The following is a 14426-nucleotide window of genomic DNA, read 5'->3' on the forward strand; positions in this document are numbered from 1 at the left end:
TCATGAAGCTGAGGAGTTGCAGGTATTAGCTGCTGTGTAAGCTAAATGCTTTCATATCTGCCACTGGTCCTTTGAAACACTGAGGGCAACCCAAGGTCAGGAAGCATAAATTTAGACATCTATATATGCACTAGACATTAAACCTTCAGTTACAGGCAGTACAGTCAAAGGTACACTGTCAGCCAATGCAGGCACATAAAGTGATTTATTTGGTCACCCATAAGTCCTACTGTAGGATAACCCAAGTTGCTCCTTAGGCTTTACTGACTGTATTGGCTCGAGACAAGATTCACACATAAATGTCCAGCACTGCCTGTGTGCTGGGTGGGTGTCCTGTCTGGCACCCAGCCATCCCAAAAGGATGTGGGTTTCCTTTATGTTTTAAGTGCCAGGCACATCTCAGACTTCTTAAATTCATCCAAAGGCACTAACATTTAGGCAAATTAATCAAACTACTGGTTTCCACTGATCCATTGATTTCCACAGTCAAAATAAAGACAGCAAGCATGTTTATATCTTTACCTAAATGTAGGCATGTTAATTTAAGAGCCTCTGTCTTGATATTACCTGTTTTTCTCTGCCCTTGAAAATTTTGTTGGCTAAAAGTTTCATTTTGAGGCTGTTGTGTCTTTTAATTTTAGAAGCTCTCATGCTTTGTTTCACTTACTTGAAATATGTCCATCAACAGTTCACATTCTCAAGACTTAACAGGCTGGTGCAGAACAAATACATGCGCACACAGGTAGCTCTAGAGACTGCATTCAAATTTTCCTGACTCTGGCTTGCTTGTGTTTTGCCAGACAATCCCTGGAAGGCAGCCTTGTGCCCTTCTTCAGCATACAGGGACAAAAATTGTACTTATGGAGAGTTATGGGTGACATGAGAATTAATGTGTTCAAGAACATCAGAAAAAAACAGTAAAATTAGTTCAAAGGAATGGCCAGTATTAATAACCAAGGACATGTACAGAAGCAGTCAGACTGGAAAATGCTGAGGGATGAGTTGTTCATTTATATCATGACCAGAAGGCCTCTGCTCCCTCTGCAAGAAGATGGCAACAAGGATGTCATATGGGCCATGCTTCCTTTCACTGTGCCATGAGGAAGATGAGGATACCCAAACAGAGATATCATGGACAAGAGACAACAATCTTGCCAAAGTTTTATGGAGAACAAAGCTTTTGAGGTTGAGATGAGGATCTGGCATTCACTGATCATCATGCAGCATTGGACTCTGGACCAAATTCTGGTCAAGATCAGCTTGGGAGTGATTGTTCCAGTTCATTTGGTTTGAACATTTTCTCCCAGCCTGCATTCTTTTGTTTTTGCTGGAATGAAACACAAAACAAAACCTGCCTGACATTCAAACTGCTCTGCTGATGACTCACTGACCCACTGCATGGCTTTAAGCTACTAACTACCTCACTTGCTGTCTCATTTGTGCCTTCTGAAAAACAGGGTAATGAGTTTTTGCTGATAATGAAAAAGTGAACGTGAATTGAATTGTTCCCAGAAAGTAAATCACTAAATAAATATGCATTAACAAGTGATCGTAAGACAAGAATATGCTTGTGGGAGCAACTACATTTTCACTGAGGCCAGTCTTGAATTCAACACCCTGCTTTACAAAAGGCTGAGAGTCACTGTGACAAAGCACAAATTGCTACCAAGGTTATTGAAGTGACTCTTTTCATTCAACATTATCACGGGGATCAGCAAATGATGTAGCACATTCTTCAGTTTTGTCTCCTCCTTTTGTTGTTGTCCGTGGCTGCCCCTTTTGCAGGTACAGCTCGATCCTGCTTCTCAACCTCTTTCCACAAACAACTGAGTGCCCAGATTAACCAGGCAACTTTGCAGGTCTCAGTGTGTTTTAGAGACACTGTCGTAACAACTTCAAGACCCTTCAGTTTACAAGGAACACCACTAACATTCACACATTCAGGATAGAACTAGTACAGTAATATATCCACATTCATTTACTTGCATTACCATAAATTTTTATAGACACAGGCAGGTGTGTTGACTAAGACTTTCATTGTGCTCAGCAAAGAAAAAGTCTCAACAGAAGCACTTGGACTGGGAGCCATGAGGTAGAAAGTAACAGGAAACAGAAACAATCAATCAGAGGCAGCAGTTTCAGTATAGCAACCACTCAACTATCCTTAAGAGTTTAGTGGGCCTGAGGACTTTCAGAGAAAATAATTAGGTGGCTATGAGGTGTTTACAATTACTTTTTCAGAGAAGAGAGAGTGCTTCTTGGAAAAAGCATCAAAAGCATGTGTTTGAAAATTATCAATTTGGAAATGGAAAATTACTAAATTGCATCATAAGCTGATCAGAGGTAGGGCTTGACCTCTAAATACTGAAAGGGTTATTTTAGAAGTTGTTTTATCTGAGCAGTCACAGCACACAGAGTTGTGGTCAGTTCCTGGGAATAATCATTTAATTCTGCAAACAGTAAACCTGGTGAAGCCTGGTTTATTTTGAACTCATGCTTTATTTTCTTATCTGCCCCAACAATAACCTCTCCTAAAGCTCTTTAAGACTTTCTCCTCACCTCAGCTGTACTTCTTCAGCATGTTTCTTCTCATGACCTCTAAATACCATCTAGTTGAAGGGCTCCCTGACAAGGGGCATGTTCTGTCTCGCAGCCTGATACCCATGGTGAGTGGCCCAACCACTGCTGGTGAGCACACACTTCAGCTTTGCCTTATTAAATTTCCTTTCTTATGTAGAGATGGTCTTCAGAAGTCGTGTAGAAAATCCCACTATTCTTCATTGCAGATGGTCATCCTAATGAAGCTGAAAAGACAGAAAGGCACTCTTAGTCCCTGATTCATCCCATCCCAAAATAGCTATCTAAATCAGGTCATTTGAATCATGGTTAAACATGCCAGCTGGTCTCCACTAACTCTAAGGGCAACCAAAGGGATTATCTCAGATGAAGACATTGGTACTACAGAAGTCTAAACTTAGGTGAAATGAATCCTACTGTAATTCTTTTGAGCTCTGTGTCACTTCATGATGTTAAAAAGTGGTGGTTGGTTTCAAAGCTTTTAGAGTGGGACAGATGGACGGACACTGTGATCGCTGTCTTCCTTCATCTGAATGCTAGGCTGAAAAATCAAGAAATCTTCCCAATGGGAAGAGTGAGGAAAAAAAAAGTATTTGTGCATATTTTCACAGAAGAAGATGCTACATTTTCTACCACTTTTTTGAGCTCTCTCCATCTGCTCAACTGCCCCTGTACATGTGTGAGTTGTTAGAGCAAGGCACCTCAATGCTGGTGTCGCCACCATCTTCCCACCAGATAAAATCAATGCACGTTGACAGCAAGTACCAACAAGTTGCCCTCTTCCACAAAGGTGAAATTAGTTCACTTACCTTTTTGGTTTTTGTAAGCTTTTCCAGGAATTAATGTATATTTTTCTAGTCAATGATAAAGAAATAAGATGATGAAAGAAAGAAGATGAAAGAGAGGTATTGGTTCTAACAAGATCAGAATATTTAGTTGTCCTGTATTGCAAAACAGAAAAAACAACTATTTACTAGTAAAGGACCTTGAAACTTTTTCTTGCAATGCCCTCTTTTTAGGACAGCCCAAGTTTCCACATGCCTCTTTCTCCAGCCCTGGAGCTAGCCTGCAAAATCCCTACCACGGGCTAGTGTGTAGATGCAGAGGTGTTCCACAACTCTGACTTGGTTTCTCAACACACAAATAAGTCAATTTTATGCAACTTCGTTGTGAAAAGCCATCCTGAACACATAGTTGAACAATAAATGCTCATTACTTACCTTGTGAGTGAAATTCTAGGACAGCTGGGCTTGGGGCACCTCCCAGCATGTCCTACACACCATTTTGCATACTCATGCTAGGTTGTCACATGCCCATCTCTGCAATTTTTGTGGCTGCCTGGGAAATGCTGTCTGAGGGCTCCTGCTCATGCTGCTCCAGCACTTCCATCCTGTTTGTGGTATGCTGTGGCATGGGGCTTGGTGCTCATGTGTGCACCATCCCAGCACAGGGAAGTAAGAATCAGAAAAATTTCACAAGTGCTCACAGAGCTCTGCTGAATGTTGTTGTCACTGTCCCCAGGTTAACAGCCACCCCCAGGCTCAGCCATCCCATGTAACCTCACCCTGTGAGGAAGCACAAGCTCCCAGAGACCACCCTGCGTCCTCCTCCCTGGTCCCCCGAGAGACAGTTCTCTCCCTTCCCTCTAGCTCTGCCTCCATGTGGGCACACATGTCCACGTGGCTGGATGGAAAACCACACCACAACCCTGAGTCAGATTACAGCTGTGGTTTTGTTCCCATTGGCTGATACTTCAATTGGATTAATTCCTTTGTTGTTCAGACCAGGCTTGCGCAATCTCAAGGGAGAGGGTAGGAATGAGCAGGAGGGAGGCAGCACTATATCTTTTAGTACCAATTCTGGCAAATGTTAGCTTAAAAATACAATTCCTATCCCCAAACCAACTTCTTAGCCCTAGCAGAGCAATCCTTTTCAGCCTTCTCTCCATGAATGTGGAGGGCATATCTGCTTCTGCAACTGGGCCACCCAAGTCATACAGAGCTCAAAGAGCAGCTGCTTTTAGAATTGGAATGCAAACTGAAAGTGCCAGGAGAGGAGGCTCTGAAAGCGTTTGCTTCAGACAAGTCACCAGGTTTGTGAAAAGCTAAACAAAGCAGTCAGCTGCCAGCATTGCATGGGAACCTTGTGGCAACCCTCAGGGAACAGTATAGAGCTTTTTGTGTTAATTATTTTTCAATTTAGTAGTGACTAAACAACTTGACAAACTCTTGGTCTTCCCTCTGCAAAAAGAATTACTATGTTTGAGCTGTATCAGACCATGACACATGATGCTGCTCAGTGACACAGGCAAGAGAGACCCAGACGAGGTGCTCTTGCTCCAAGAGGGCTCCTGAACCAGCCTGGCCCTGTGCTGCTGAACTCATGGAAAACATTGCTGCTGCACAGTGACCTCCCCACAAATACTTTGAGGCTGCCTCCAATCTCTGTGCACCCCCCTTCTCCCCACAACTTTGAAGTGCAATTTAAAAAAAAGTCACCTGAATTTAATTTCTGAAACTACTTTTTCTCCTGAAACTGTGCAAGCTGTGCTCTGTGGAGTACCATAATTCTGTTTACATCTGCATTTTCCACTTGAAGGATTTGGAAATAATTGATAGTGCAGAAGATTAAAATAAACCAACTCACCAGACAAAAAATACTTCTTGCCATAATTATCCCTTTTTCTGTTTTAGTATGTTTCCTACCAGTTTTGGTTGGAAAGTGGCAGAGTTGATGGCAAATTTGATCTGTCAATCCAAATGAATTAAAGTCACTTAGGAATAACAGGTGCCACCTGGAAAACAAGCAGAGGACTTAAAAATATTTAGTTATCCTGTAAATGTATTCATTTTTGCATTCCAGAAGGCTCTCCTTGGTCTCTCCTGAAGATAATACATTAACATTAGGATGAAATATTGGCATGCTGTTCAAACTTTTCACCTGAGATTGAATTATAAGTTACAGAAGCTGAGTCACTGGTCTTTTTATTAGCTCAGATAAATAACATGACATCACTCAAGGATATAGCCCAGCCAAATTTTGCCAAAGATAAGAAATGAATTCATTTTCTCTGAAAAAAAAAGAATTCCTTATCTTTCTGGTTTCATTTGGTGATACAGCAACAGAAAACCAATATGAATTGATAAAAAGGATTTGTTCATTTATTTTCTTACAGAATATTTGATCCTTTTAGATGATTTCAAATAGCATCATATTGGGTTAGAAATTCCTGACTACCAAGGAATTGGAAACCTGATTTTCACAGCACTGCTGCCACATATTGATGTCATTTACCATGGAAAACACCCTGTATTGATTATAGATAACCATAGTATGGCCAAAGAACAATACAAAAAACACATCCACAAATTTTCATTGTTTTAAACTCCAAGCAGCCTAAGATCTAAGCAGAGAGCAGAGATTTTAGGGAAGCATGAGAACAGCTAAACTAAACATCTGTTTAGTTCAGATGAAATTGTTCAGGTTGACAGAGGGAGCAGGGAATGCGGTCAGTATTTTCTAAAATGCAGCATCTTATAGGTTTATTATAAAATAGTGGTGTCAAACTTTCAGAAGCAAAGACCCTAGTGATGGGTCACTAATTAACATCCAGCTTGATCCAGGGGAGCTCCTTTATTTGGTCAGTGCTTGCTGAAAAACAGCTAAATATTTCTGTGTATTTTTGGCAATTACATCTACTTTTGGTACCATCCCCAAAAATAGCAATGTTCCATTTCAAAGTTGCAGTATCTACTTTTAGATCTCTTAGTATTTCAAAAGGATTAGAATATTTAAAATAAACTACGTCCTTAGTGCAGTCAATCAAGTATTTCCCCATCAAATAGGACAGTTTCTATATTCTGATTCCTCTCTCAGGTTTAATTCTGTTTTGGATTCTGCTACTGAGTGGCTCTGTAGGTCTTGAAGAAGTTGGTGTGCAAGTGGGACAGCTTAACAAATGCAGAAACCTGAGATGCAGAAACTTGCTTCCTTCACAAGTACAATATGCAACGGAATAGCAGCTATTGTCTTTATTTTACAGTGGGCAAAATCATGTTCTGTTTCTTAAGGAATTATGAAATCAGGACATAAATGAATAATTTAGTGTTTTCTGATTGCTACCATATACAAATCTGGCATCAGTGTTTACAGGAAAAAGTGTCCAGTGGTTCTCACCTGAAGTTCTTCATTTGACTTTGCAAGACTTCCATACAGCTGTTGGTATCACTAAGAGTGCCCATCATTAGAAAGTGTTGACAAAAATAGTTGTCATTACTGAGAACAAGGAAAGACAAAAAATACACCTTCTTTATGGAGGGGTTCAGTCACTGTTGAGAACATGACCAGGTGGGAAACATGCAGTTTCCTAGGCTGACAGTACTACAACTGTCCCCTTGGGAAGCTCTTTGGTAACTATGGATTTGATGAAGAATTTCCCACTTGGAAAGGTGAGGGTTGTACAATATGAGAAACTCCTCAAATTCCAAGGACACAACAAATATGTGTTGGAAGTGCTGATGGGGCTCTGCTCCTCCAGTCTGTGGAGGTTTATGAACTAAGCTGGGACTGACAGATGTGCCACCCCTACACAGTAATGCTGCAGCTGCTCTGCCTGGCGCTCTAAGGCAAGGATCAGCACACGGAGCCAATGGATCAGCATAAGACACACACTTATCACAAAGAAATAATGAAAAGCAAATACCAGACAGTTCTGTGCTCAGTTAATCTCAGGTTCTTCTGGAGTTGGGAATAAGCAAGTTTCATTTATCAGCATATAATGTGTCAAAGGCAATGAGAACACAGATGTCTTAGCATCCTTTTGGCACAGACTCCCTGGGAAGGGCAGCCCGTCTCTGAGTGCAGTTCAAAGGGCAGAGGATGTGTTATGGATCAAAAGCATCCTAACTCGCTGAGTTAAATGACATAAATGACATGAGTGGTGTATTCATAGGAGGCCTGCATTTTCACCTTCCCAATTTTGTGAAACTATGAGGTTATTCACACACACCATCCAAGCAAAAATGGCCCTGCACTGGAAGAAAATTGTTATTGCAAAGTCAATACCTTTAATATCATGAAATGCCAGAATTAAGCTTGCCTTTAATGTGGCATCCTGTTGTGTACATATGATGATACACTTTTTAAATTATACAACTGCATCGTGCTTCTTTCAAGAGATCCCTACTTCATTTAGTACACAGGAACAGATGTAATTTCTTAATGAGATTCTAGGCAAGATTTTTATTAGCACAGATCTTCTACACCGTCTTTCGTTTACTGAACGAACTCTCAGTACAGCTCTGAATAGGAAATTAAAAGTGTAATATTTTATGTAATTATTCTGAAAGTTCAAGTCAACTGCAGCTGAGTTCTATGACTCAGTAATCCAAGATGGTTAACTAAAAAATGCAGACTAAGCAAGCTGTGAAAACCTAGTTTTCTTGTGTCCCCAAGCTGTGTGAGATAGCCAAGTCCAGCTGCATTTACTGTGGCAGTACTCTTACCCTCACTGAAAGTTCTCCACTCAACCCTAAAAGCTGACATTTCAGAGAGCAGCATATTTCAGCTCAACTCCAGAAAATACACATTTTTTACTCTCACTGGGCACAGTTACACCAATGTCCTCAGGCTGACTGACTGACTGTAGGATGTGTTTGCGCAGTACAGACTACAAAGAATACCTGAAGGTATCATAGGGAAATATGAAGTTGAAAGCTTGAAATTCCCTCTGATCTATATGCCAGGATAGACCACTGTATCCAATGTCTACATGCACAGACGAAGAAGAAAAGAATTCCTTTCTTCAAAGGAAATCTGTCCACCTAAAGGACATATTATTCCTTCAGTTTTGGTTAATCTGTCCCCTTGAAGGTAGACCATTCCTCCAGTTTTCCAGGAGACAAAATATGAGGGATGCATCTGTGCAACCAGAAGCACTGGGCTGAGAGCTGCCTATAAGGCAGTGCCTACTGCAACATGGGAACCTTGACCTTCAGGCTGCCAAGAGGTCCAATATGCTATGCCAAAGGAAAAAACAGCACAAATAGCCCATTTGTTAAAAAAGAAGTGGAAACCATAATCTATTTAAGGGTTTCAGAGGAGAATACATTAAGGAAAACCAACAACTACCTTCTCTGTGTGGGTTAGCTCCTTCACCCATGACTTCTTAACACACCAGCTCTAGGGTGTGTTTCTTTCAAGAAAGATGCAGGTTTTCACATGTAGATGCCCTCTTGAGTGCCTGGCATATCGCAGCCAGCCTCCAGCCACAAGGCAGAGAGCACGGAGGTCCAGTAAGTCCTGTGTTGTGTCTTCAGCCCTGTGTGGATGTCCTGGCCACCCTCTGCAGTTTATGTCCAGGCAACTGCCTTGCTCCCCAGCACACACAGCTGCCCGTGTTTTGGCATGAATTGCCCATGCAGCTGATATTCCTGTGTTCCTGCCACTGCACCTGCCCAGCCAAAGCAGGGTGCCAGAGGCAACAGTGAGTCATTGCTATGCTCACCCCAAGACATGTTGCATGAGGAAGACAGGTTCTTGCTGTGTTTTGTTTATAATAGGGCTGAAGCTGTACTTCCCACAGAGCTTAAAAGTGAACAAGAAAGCCTCAGGTGACATTTCAAGAGAGGATAGCTTGGGAGGTGCCTTTTCTTTTAAACTAACCTCAGAAGAAGAATGAGGATATAATCAGATAAGTGTCAAAATGAATGATGAATCCACACATCAGATAACTGACCCAGTTTTGAAAGAATATTGTACTTCATTATTTTAGATTGAAATAGAAAACAGGATGGTTCAAAACTCAAAGGATTAAAACTGCCCCAACTGCAGCCAATGGAAATATTGTCTTTCACTTCAACAAAAACAGAAGATGTCTTCAGTTAATCTGGAAAAAACTTTGAAATGCTGGAGTGATTACTAGTTGCTGCTAACTATTAACTTTCCTTCTTTTCCTCCAACTGAATTATGCCAAATCTTTCATGGGCAGTAAGTTTCATTGCCATTTACTTATTTGCCATCTTGCCTTTCTACAGACTTTTGAGAGGAAGATGGAAAGCTGATCTGTTTCCAGAATTTATGATGGGGGAAAAAAACAGCTAAAAATGAGGAAAAAAAAAGAAGAAAGAAAGCCTACCTTCGTCCCATGGAGCTGGCAAGAGACATTATCACCTGGAGAGAGCTGAGGGGCAAGCTTACAAAATATGTCACTACTGTTGACCACCCTCCCTCAGAGCAAAGCCTTGTTGCTGGTGTCTCAGTGATCTGCCATACTGCAGTCACAGCTTTACCCACTGAGACCCACACTGTGAAAGACAAAACCATAATGACCAAGGTAACATGCATATGTAGGATGATGCTGGACTGTGCATGAACAGAATCTGACCATTTGTTATTCAGGAGTAGTGGCACTTTTTAACAAAGAACATTAACAACATTTCCATTGCTGTAAAGCTCTTGTTTAGTTTTTCTCCTCTTCCTTTCCCTAGACCCACATCCAGTCACATCCTTTGCATTAATTCTGTGCTCATCAGTACATTCATGCTTTGAATCAACTCCATAGCTATCACAAACGATTCACCTTTTTTCCAGTTTAATATTCTTCTCAATTCCAGTAATTAGAATTGGCTTGGTGCAGGGTCAGAAAACACAAGCCAGTGCATGTAAGGGGAGGTAGGCCAAGGCAGAAGGCAGACAGGGAGAAGGGCACAGAACCTCTTTAAGTGGAAATGAGTTGTTAGAAAATCTCACGCCCAAATATGTAACTTTACATGTCCAGCTTTGCTGCAGACACTTTAATTCTTTGTTTTGTGTCCTGCAGGCTTCTCCTAATAGCCATCTGCAGCCTGACAGTAATTATAAAGCCTGGCTCAAAGAATTGATCAATAATGTGATAAGGTGAACAAAAAGAACTCCAAGAGAAATCTACCTTTTCAATATGTTTAGAGGCCTAAAATGTTTCCAAAGCACTTAGCCATCCTTTGGCAGCTGCACATGCCTGTTTAGTTGTAGCATCTTTGAGAATCTATCCCTTACCACCAAGAACCTCCTAGGTCATTTAGGACCGCATCTTTCTTTCTGCAACAAAGGCTGAGAAACAAGTGTGGTAACACCACCAAAGACCCTGCAGCCCATGATCTATAGTTACTTCCAACAGTGGTGTTTATGCAGCATATGGAAGCAGCAGTGAGACAGCAGCTGGGAGCTGTTCTCTCACATAACTCAGTTTCTCACTGGGAAAAAGCAGACCTATTCAGCTTATATTCCACCCATTTCTCAGTACCTGAAGCTCTATCCAGAAATACAAGCTACCAAAGAAAGATTAAAATGGAATGTAAAATTATTCAAATACCTGAACTATTAAATGGAAGGCCAGTGTCATCTTTCTTGATATAGCCAGTCTATTTGCAAATTGGCAGTTCAGCCTCACTAGTATTTACTGAGCTAGCTAACAGCGTTTTTCACTCAAGATGCCTCGAACAAGTTTAGGCTTATTAATAAATTCTGTTTAAGTCTTCTGTTACATGTAGTAATACACAGGTTTGTACTTGGGATTTTAAACAACTCTTTCATGACATAGTTAAAGCCTTTTCCTTGGTGGAGTGCCACAGAATTACACAGCTCTTATGAAAAAGATTAAAGCACACTGGAGTCATGAGAAATTTGAGAAGAACAAAGGTTTCTCAGGGAGTGATCCATATGACCAAAACCTGCACACGTACGTACACTAAAAGGGAGGCTATAACCAGCATTAGACTGAATTATTTTAAACATGGAATATTTCAGCTGTATCTGCTGTTCTTCCTTCTTGTTCTGCTGCTGTATGCCCCCAACAGCCTACACTGAGGGAACCTTGCAGCCTCCTCTTCCTCATTGTACCAAGCATGGATGTGTGCAGGGCACAAACTCAACAATGCTGCCTTGGTGCTGCTACCCAGCAGCCATGGCTTTGGAAAGAACCAGCTGGCAGCAGTAATCCGACAGGCAAAACCTGGGAATCCTGGTGTCAGTGCCACGGAGCGTGGGAGAGCTGCAGGTTTGGCAGGCAGATTGTTGCTCTTTTACACAACTGTGCAAAGTACAGTTCTTGTGATAAAACATTACAGTTCATGACAGGTTATTTGGGGCAAGGGTTACATTTCCCTGTGTCTTATCTTGTTACCTGATGCATTCTTTGGCAGAAATGGGAATTTGGACAAAGATTAAAGAAGTTTATGGATGTGAACAACTAGGTTACCACATGGAGGCTGTATTGCTGTTACTGGCAGAATTAGAAGAGGTTAGAAATGTGAGGCCTATAATCATTTACAGGCATAGAGAGAAACCAGGCAGTTATTTTCTATAAACCTCAAATACTAGAACAATGAAGCCTTGGGGAATTTGGTAATGGGAAGCATGGTTTGGGTTCCAACTCTTACCTGGCAGTGCAGCTCACTGGCTCTGCTTTTATTTCCCAGCCTGCAAAAAAACTGAAAACTGATAATAAAATAGATATAAAAGCTGCTACTAATGCATCTTACTTAGGAATTATACTATTTTTTTTCACTAAGGATCAGTACTTTATTCTCAGCTGCTAAACTTGATGTAAAAAATATGCTACAGCTTGAGTGTGGCAGGAAAGATGAGACAGTTGCTAAAGAGAAAAATATTATTTATTTATTCTGCTTTTCACCTAACTTCTGAATGCTCCAACCCACATTTAACTAATATTTGTGGGTTTGTGGATTCTTTTCAGGAGATGTTGATGATGGAATTAGGACTTCTAGCTATGTTGTCCTTCAAAAAATGTGCACACACCTACACTTCTACCTGTGGTGGAAATTCAAGTAACCAAGGAACTCAGTTGCTTTGTTAAGATGCATGCTCTGAATTGAGGGTTTTGCAAAGCTTAATCATCAACAGAGTCTTTGGAAGGACTTTGCACTCAGCCACTGTTTTTCTTATGTCTAAAGAAGAATTTCACTGCTTCTGATACTCACAATGAATGAAGTGATGCATTAAAGACAACAACTCGACATGCAGAGAGGATGAGAAGGTAGCCTTCAGCTTTGCTATCGAGCACATGGCATTCTTTTATTTTATATTGCACAGGTATCTACTAAGAAAAAAAACCCACAGGTCAGCCTATGGAAAAGAATATAAAGATTATCCTATAATAAAGGGTCTCCATCTTAGTAGATGCTGGAAAGAAAATAAACTGGAAAGTAATTTGGAAGTTCTTGCTTTCTTGGGAATACTTTGTACCTTGTGGATGTAATCAAAGAGCCTCTTTAGGACAGATTTGGGCACGGTGACAGCTAAATTGGTAGGAGAGTGCACTTCCAAGGGAACTGGTGGTGGCAGGAGAAAAAGGTCAACAGTATACAGTCACCATGCCAGACCACTCTGAGAGGGAGCAGTTCAGCAATGTGCACACAAAATAATTCACACACTACAACTGCTATTACTGCCAGCAGCATTCATGGCATGATTAGATGTACCCAAGTCAGTCAAGGCACTATAATCATGTCCATCCACAGACACAGCAAAAGAATATGTGGGCTACTCAGAAATGAGAAATTCAAGTTCCTTGCAAAAGGAACATGCTAATAATGACCAAAGTGGTGAAAGAATGTGATTATATTCATTTTTTACATAAATACACAAAACTTTATAGACTGAAATGCACAATTCATTGTTACTGAAGTAAAAAACTCCAACCTTCAAAACCAATGGTTATCAATAAAAATTCACAAAAAAATCTTAGAAATGCACCACTTAGACTCATGACATAACTTAATGCTACTACAGTCATTTCTACATCAGGCAACAGCAAAAAAAGGAAATTTTAAAGCAATACTGAGAAGCCACACCAATGTCTCTCATACACTTATTGAGAAGTTGGCTTGGAGAGGAATAAGTATTATTAATTAGACCAGAAGAAGTCCCCATTAGTCATATTCTTCAATGCAGAGCAGGAAGACTTTAACTGGAAGATACATCAGAAGATCCTTCACTTGAATCCTTTCAATGTCCTGACTTCCTTCTCTCCCTAGATAGATCATTTAATCCAAGTTGCTAGTCAGCAAGACTTTCTGCATCAAGAAATAACTGACTGAGCACAGGTCTCTCCAGTGCCTCAGGAAATGCCTGGAGGCCTCCTGACTCTCCTCACTAAAAAGGAAGCAGTTATTGCATCTGCTGCTCACCTGAGTCAATTATACTGGACACAAGTGCATATCATAAATTATAGACCTAGAAGCATAAAATTTTGATAAAAAAAAAAGAAAAAGGATTTTTTTTCCTACTAAACATACCATTTCAAAACTTTGGAAGATGATTGTTTCATTTGAAGTCTTTTCATTTTACTCAGAGAATAACACAATATACAGCAATGCCTGCTCAAAAATCACCTTGAACAAAGCTGCTTTCAATTTTTTTGCAGATGATTCATGAAGTAAAACAAATCTTTTTTCTTCCTTCTAATAACAGCCTCATCACAAGACGTCTCCTTGCTACTTATTACTTTTAATGACAGCCAGTAAAAGAAAGGATTCTGTAGGAGTGGCCTCACCTATGAGTCTACATATCTTTCATCTCTCCCAGCGGGTATATTCTCAAAGAGCCAAGCTACTCTATTTAGATTTAGTGGCAGCTGATTTGAATAGCTTTGCAGCTATACAAAACAAAAAGTGAGTTATCCTCTGTGGAGAAAGACAGGAACATGTCAAACAGCTCCTTACCGTGCAAGCTGCAAGTCACATATTCTCCTCCCATCAACCTACTAAATTACTGGTACATCAGCCTTTTCCCTCAACTACTTCCTTTGGACCGTTCAGAAAAACTAGTTAAGCCTTGGGGCAGGGGATGTG

At 40.7% G+C, this 14426-nt stretch overlaps 1 long non-coding RNA gene across 1 annotated transcript; it reads right to left on the minus strand.

The window, feature by feature from the left end:
- Positions 1 to 1333: 1333 nt before the first annotated feature.
- On the minus strand, positions 1334 to 13158 carry LOC128785668 (uncharacterized). Its single transcript, XR_008429972.1, has 4 exons — positions 12555 to 13158; positions 9713 to 12051; positions 5224 to 6852; positions 1334 to 2804 (listed from the first exon to the last, which is right to left on the minus strand). It is a non-coding gene; the product is annotated as an uncharacterized LOC128785668 (long non-coding RNA).
- Positions 13159 to 14426: the final 1268 nt, after the last annotated feature.

The sequence above is a fragment of the Vidua chalybeata genome, chromosome 3, assembly GCF_026979565.1.
Source record: "Vidua chalybeata isolate OUT-0048 chromosome 3, bVidCha1 merged haplotype, whole genome shotgun sequence".
NCBI classification, from domain to species: domain Eukaryota; kingdom Metazoa; phylum Chordata; class Aves; order Passeriformes; family Viduidae; genus Vidua; species Vidua chalybeata.